Below are 7,551 nucleotides of genomic sequence, written 5' to 3'. Positions count from 1 at the left end.
CCATGGCTGGTGAGAGTGCAAATGTGCCTTTGTGCCCCCAGGCACCTGGGGGGAGACCCGGGGCTGGAGCTGCTGAGGGTGGGCATGCAGGAGAGATGGCTTTGCAGTTCTTCCCTGCTGTTGGGAGGGAGGAGATATTTTTGCATGGACATCAAACACCACGGATGCCTTTTGGTGTGAGGGGGGCCTGCCAAATCCTCCCTTCCTTCCTGCCATTAATCTGTAATGCTGCAGTCCGCTATCTGCTGCCCTCCATCCCAGAGCTGGCTGCATTTCTGTGTTATTCAGAGGTTTGGAAGTATTTTGAGATATTTATACAGTGATAAAGTATGTGACTCACATCTGCATCCTGGTGTCTTTGAGCCTGTCAATCTGCAGTATTTCCATGGTGCTGGTGACTGCAGCACCTGAGCCAAGAGCTACGAAGAGTTTGGTGTCACTGTGCTGAGTTTGCTCCTACCTCTAGATGTGGCCCTGCAAAGCAATTAATGCTGATTGATTTCATATTGTCATATTGCGTGGATGACCAAGACCTGGCTGGCTTTGCAAACCCAAGCTCTCCGACCTCATGGCTAAAGGCAAGACACTGTGCCCTCTGAAGCCTGTGGAGGTTTTTGCACCCCAATATTTTGGTGGCTGATGTGACAGCTGCAGTCCCACACAGAAACACTGCAGGGGCTGGGGCTTGGAGACACGGCCCTGCTCTTTCCAAAGCAGCACCTCTGGGCCCCACACCATGAGCTGTGTGGGTCCCAGGTACTCCAGCTGATTTAGACAGAGCTACCTTGGAGGCAAAGCATGAGCATCAGCATGGCCCAACACCTTACTGAAATATCTACTTTTCTGCAGAAAATCAGAAAATGAGTAAAAAATGAGCCTTCTTCTGTCCTACCTGTGGTACACACAATTTCAGTGACTCTTTCAGAGATAAAATGGCCACTTCAAGTAAATAGAACTGGAGCTCCAGAAAGCCTTTTTTTTTTTTTTTTTTTTTTTCCTAAGGGTAGGTAATTTTATTCCCTTATCTGCATTTATAAGTATAGCTGGTGTTCCCTAAAACTGGAGTGACTTTGCTGAGATGCAGGGAGCCATCTGGGCTCTCCTGTCTGGGTGATGGTGGGCAGCAGTGGCTGCTGGGGAGCATTGGAGCTGTGGATCAGTGTGGCACTCCCAACGGAGAGGTGCAATCCTGAGGACTCTGCTTCCCCACTGAGAGAGCAATGCAGCTGTTCCTCGGCTAACCAGGCAAGTGCAGCTGTGCTGGGGAGCCAAGCAAATATCCAGCAAAGAAAAAGTTAAAAAGAGCAGCTCTCCTGGTTATGTGCAAGGTGGGAGTGAGGACCTGCATATTTTTATGTTGTTTTGGTTTTTTTTCACATTGTGAGAAGAAAACTGAAGAGGGTTTAGTTGAAAGTTTTTCTTGTGCGTTCTGTTTCTCCTACCCGGGCCGCCACTCATCTCCCTGTGTCTGTGTCTGTACTTGTTGCTTCTCTCCTACCCCAGATTTCTCCAGAGCACCCCCAGTGTGTGCCTTCTTGTCTCTCCCTGGGCTGTGCAGCACGGCCAAGCCATGCCTGGGTCCCTCAGCCTGATGGGATCCTGTGCTGAGGGAACTCTCCAAGCTGTGGAGGATCCTAGTGAAGCCAGCAGTAGGGGAGGGACTGCAGTTTGCGATGGTGAGGAAATGCTCCCGTTCCCCCACTATGTGGTGGTCTCAATTTATGTTGTCCTCTTCAGTGCTGAGAAACATCTTGCATCTCAAAAGCTCTGGTGCACCAAGCTTTGGTGCAGCCCTGGGCTCCTCTGCGCGGTGCTGCCAGCCTTTCCTGGCGCTCCAGCCCCTGCTCAGGTCCCCTCAGAGCCCAGCACGGGGGGCAGCTCCCCTGCCCCTGCCCTGGCGATGCGGGAAAAGGCGCCGAAAATAAAGGGAAAACAACAAAAGGCAGGACCCCTCCAGTCGGATCATTCGCGGGTCTATTTCCAGTTTGTTTACCTTATAGAAAAGTTAATTGGCTCCTTTTGATCTTACAGTGAAAACCACAAAGGAAATTTTGTTAGAGTAGGAGCAAACTGAAGCCTGTGAGTTTCTCCGATATTCATTAAAGCAATTCTGTTTGAGTCTTAATTTAAAGAAAACATTAAATTCTTTTCCCCCCTTGCTTATTATTAAGAGCCCACTACGTCCCTAGGCTAAAGCGCTCGCTCCACAAATAACCTTCCCGACAGCTGCCAACTGGGTGCACTTTATAACCTGCCTTTGGAATATATATATGTGTGCACGTACCTGGCAATACAGAAAGAGCTGTGTTTATAGTGGCATTGTCTTTAACATTTCCAAATAGGCAAGTCAAGAGTATTAGAAAGTTTAACGGGCTAAAGGAAAATCGCTATAAGTTTAGAGTATGCTACTTTATTCTTTTAAGTATGAGTCTTCCCAGTGTACTGAAATTAAAACAATTTTTTATTCCAAGTTGGAGGCAATTAAACTGAAAATGTGATGAGAAAATATTTCTTTTTTGAGGTTGATTTAATTAGCTGAGCTATATTAGGAAAGCAAGTAATGCAATCTATTTATGGACAGATGTATCTCTACATAATAATAGACAATAAAAATAAATTAAAGAGAATCACAAGGCAAAAATAGCTGATGTTATTCTCAAGTCTCTTCTAGTAATTTCTTGAGGGCAGTAGGCAGCACATCTCTGCTGCTTGCAGTTTTTTTTCCAAAAAAATTTATTCCCTCATTCTTTTTATGAAATCTCTGTCTATTTTTATGAAGATAGTTGAAGAAAAAACAAGTCACCCAGCAGTCACCCTCCCACCCCTCACTTCATTTATAACTATTGTACAGCAGCAAAATGAATTTAGTGAAAATGTGGCTTGTGACAATTGATGACACAAAGTGAATAAACAAATAAGATCTGATCTCACGCTCTGAGGAAAAAAAACCTCCACATTTTAGGCAGATAAATATCTAAAGGACAAACTCAGTGGAAACTTGTGTGCCAAACACACAAGCACCAACGGTGAACCAGTACGGCTCCAAGGCAGGGAAATAATGGAGCGGGTTCCCGTAGGATTTTCTTCTTTTCATTGCAAAACTGGACTAAACCCACTGCCCATCCCTCTGTGTGCAGACATTCATGGGGACAGACAAATATGTATTTGCAGCTCGTTGTCTGGACGTGCTGCCCTACAAATGCAAACTCTTCTGAGAGCAGAAATACGTTGAGGACAAAAAATAAATTGCCACGTAGGGAAGCTATTGCTGTGTGATTATCAGAGAAGAGTAAAGCAGGGAGTAATTCTGGAAAGGGAACGAACGCGCTGTGCATAATTACAACATCATGGTCAAGATATTTTATTTTCATTTTAAAAGGCTACATAAGTATTAGCCAAAATGTGACAAGTAAGCACTACTTAAATATGTAACATATTAAAGAGAGTTTTACAGCTCTCTTGTTGTGTGTTTCATTGGTAAATTTTAAATCAACAAATGGCACATATCAGACATTCAAAAATATATTGCAATATTTGTCCCCCTAGTTTTAACATGCATGTATAAGAAATATGATGCTGTCAAAATATAGTTTTAAATAATTAAAAGAATAAAAGCAGAACTAGGTTTGATAATTTCTTTGCAGGGGTTTGTTTTTGTTTTTGGTATCAGAAACAGATTTAAAAAACATCCTGGAAGATGTTACAATTTTTACAAAAATTCTTACACTTATGCTCTTTTTGGCATTTCTAATTGCCTTTTCCAAACCATGAATATTTCTCTTCTTTAGTCAATATGAAGATGTTTGCGAGCTATTATGTCAAGTAAAATAAAGGCAAGGAAATATTTTTGACTGGTAAAATGGGAAGGTATTTTTCAATATTTTTAGTGAAAAAAAATCATAATAAGAGCACATAAATGCTGTTTAATAAGAAGCAAAGCCTACTCGAAAAACAATTGGAGCTCTTCAGGTTTATCCCCTCCAAAATAAAAAATTGTTCTAAACAGATTAATTTTCCCCATTTTCACCAGCGAAGACAAGTTTGTAGAATTACCGAGAAATAACATTTTTTTTTAATGTTAGCAGGAAAAAGGAAAATAAAAATTTCTGCAGGTTGGCGACTAAAACAGGATAATCCTTAGAAGGGAAGGAGAGAGGGAATGAGAGTGTTGAAAAGCACAATCAAGCAGCAAAATACAAATGTCTGTCTTGCCAAATCCAGCTCACCGTTAAAGCAAATAAGTTACTCAGCAAAGAAAGAAAAGTTTGGACCCTACCTTTGTCAGCTGAAAAGTAATGGGGAACGTCTTCCAATACTGAGAATGACCTGCACTGCCTATAGGGTACTCCTTACCTTAAAATCTATACATTTCTAACCAAAACAGCTTGGAGCAATTCACATAAAACAGACCCAAATGTTGCCCATTCCATGTAAAAGATCAGGTTTCTGTCTCAGCTCAGCCTGTGATATCAGACTTGGGCTTTTTTTTTTTTTTTTAAATATGTATTCTTATGTTTCCAATCCTCCAGCACACTTTTTTCATCTTAGTAAAGTTTGCTTTTTGGAAAGGGTGTGTGGGAAGGATTTTCAACTTGTCAGGACTCTCTCTTTTCAGTACAATTAAGCTTTCACTTGATCATTTTGCAGGCTGGAATGATTTGCTCTGGTCACCGGCTCTTTATTATTAATATTGTTTCAGATACATAAAGTTTACTGCAAGCTGTAAATATGTCAGGTTTTGCCACGGGGTTTACTAATAAAGAACTCTTAGAGGGGGATTATTGATGGGAAAGATAATCTTTTCAATAAGGGTTCCTGCTCTTTTTGTTTCCCTGGGTGAGCGCGGCGCAGGGGCGCTCCCGTGGGGGATGCCCGATCTCCCTGCGCTCCCCTGCGGAAAGCACAAGGACGCCGGGCAGGGCCCTCCTGCTCCTGCCTTCCTCCCGGCCTGACACGTTTCTGTCTTTCTGCAGGACTTTAAATGTCCTATTAATATTTTTAATACCTTTGGTGCTATGGTTTTCTTAATGGGTTTGTGACCATAAGGAATTGATTGACTGTCAAGTGACACTTCCAAGTTATTTCTGTAGGTGTCACCTTGGGTTAGCATAGTGCTATTAAACACAGTGAATACTTCTCTTTCTTTCAAATATGGCCACACAGTTCAGCTAATTAGTTATTTTTTAAACAAACAAACAAGAAAGAAGCATATATGTTTGAATTTCTCTTCTGCCAACATTTCTCTTTCTTCTTTTGAAATATCCTATTATTAAATATATATATATTTGGGCAAGTCACAATAAATGTCTGATCAATCATTCTTAATTCACTTTGGTATTTACTGTAATAACAATAAACAATATTAGGCTCATATGGTGTTAATGTGGCTGTCATATGGCTGCCCAGAAAACTTCTATGCACATTTACTATTAATTAAATGCATCAGTAGGAATTATGAAAAGAGAAGAGAAGAGAGAAGAGAGAAGAGAAGAGAAGAGAAGAGAAGAGAAGAGAAGAGAAGAGAAGAGAAGAGAAGAGAAGAGAAGAGAAGAGAAGAGAAGAGAAGAGAAGAGAAGAGAAGAGAAGAGAAGAGAAGAGACACATGGAATGCCGTCTGTTCAGAAGCCTAGTTAGCTTACACTGTATGGGGAAGGAGAGGAGATTAATGGTGAGATAAGGCTGTATTGCTTCAGCTGTCACTTCAAATCCAAAGCTTAAATTTTCCTGTCAACTATATAAAATTTACCCGGCACAACTATCTCTAGATTCTGCAAGTCTGGAGAATTTCCTTATTCTCACATAAGATAACGTCAGAGACTGCAAGATGAGGGCAGCACTGATTTTACCTGACATCCTTCCTCTTTCCACACAGTTGATTTGTTGGGAGGTGGGGGAATTTTAAAGCTCACAGGGAAGGTGGAAACCAGCTATCTTTTCCCAAGAATGAACAACAGGCTAAAAGATAGGCTGCATTAATGTAGGAAGGACTCTGGGGCCCTAGATGGGTGTGTTTAGGGCCCTACTGAGCAGGACGGCCTGGGAGGCAGTGGGAGCCCCTTGCTCTTTGCCAGCGGGAAAGGAGGGGATGGGAAGGGATGAGGTGATGCGGGGGACCTGGTGCACCTGCACCTGGTGCTTGGGGGGTTTTAGCTGCAGGCCAGTGGCCATCCATGACCCCCAGGCGTCCCCAGCAGAGCGGAGACAGCGGAGCAGCAGGCGCTGCAGGAGCAGGAGGTGCGATGGAGCTCGCTGATGGGATGAACTGGCAGGGGCAGGCGTGCAGTGGGTGCAGCACGGCTGAGCTTGCCACGATGGAGAGGAGAGTGGGGGGATTGAGCTCGGCAGCCAAAAAACCCCAAACCTCAGCTGTCATCAGGATAAAATAATGAATGTCTGAAAACCAGGCTCGGTAAAGTAAGCATGTTCAGGAAAGCCTGTAACCTCAGGTTGCTTTTAAGCCCTGCTGGTATCAAATCAGTGCTGTCCTGAGGAATGGTAGATTTAAGCATGTACTTAAGAGTTTCCTGGATTCGTGGCTCAGGGTGGAGGTGGCTGGTCAGAGCAGCTGCAAGCTGCGGGCGTGGATTTTCTTCCCAGGGTTGTGGCTGTGGAGGAGCAGAGCTGAGCCTGCTCAGAGTCAGCTCTGAGTTTTGATATATAATTGCAAGCAATTCTCATCCAGGCTCAGGAAAGCTGAACAGGGCCCTTGTTTACTTTACCCTTCTTATTTTTTCCCCTGAAGGCAAGCAGCCAGGGTTAGGTTTCAGCCTGCTGGTTGCTTGGGCCAATGACGCAAAGGAACAAGGTCTCGTTTTCGCTGTGATGGTCTCTGGGTACTACAGCCTGACTAGTAATGTTAATGAAGTCCCTTAACATAAACACTGCTTTTCTAACACACTCCTCAGGGACATGGAAAAATCCCTTGGCTTCAGCTTGGGAAAAGGCCGGGGCAAACAGAGACACACAGTGGGTATAATGCACTGGGGAGAAAAGAACTGACTATTTACAGCAGGTATAGGCAGTTGTTTCAACATGATCTTTGCCTTGCCTTGTGCCATCCTTGCAGCACTGAATTAAACTGATTCAATGTTTTCTTTGCATTGCCCTCTTAGTCCTGATGGTGCTGCCAGTTGCTTTGGCGCTCTCCTGGCTCAATGATCTAATACCTGATAGAGGTATCAGGTCAGATGTGCCTTACACCAGAAGGGCAGTCTGCTCTTCCAAAAAACAGGAATTATTTGACAGAGATTGCCTGCTGTTGTCTCAGGCAAAATGGCGTGTGGTGTTTTTAGTGGAGAGAACCTGGAAAAATGGTGAATCAAAGAAAAAAGGGTCGTATGTACGGACTGTTTAATAAGGCTTCATAGTTTTCTTTGTAAGCAACGGTAGGAAACATTTTAGAAGTGTAAAACTAATGTAGTTTAACAAAAAATGAACCAACCCACAAGATAAAAATAAAAGTGAGAGAAAAAAATTAAATAGTTTCCAATCGCTTTGAGTTGGGAGAAGCATTTGGTGCTGGAACAAAACAAAAGACAGACTTTTTTTTCT

The sequence above is a fragment of the Melospiza georgiana genome, chromosome 6, assembly GCF_028018845.1.
Source record: "Melospiza georgiana isolate bMelGeo1 chromosome 6, bMelGeo1.pri, whole genome shotgun sequence".
In the NCBI taxonomy this organism is placed as follows: Eukaryota; Metazoa; Chordata; class Aves; order Passeriformes; family Passerellidae; genus Melospiza; species Melospiza georgiana.
The sequence above is the reverse complement of the archived record's forward strand: the minus strand, read 5'-3'. Positions refer to the sequence as shown.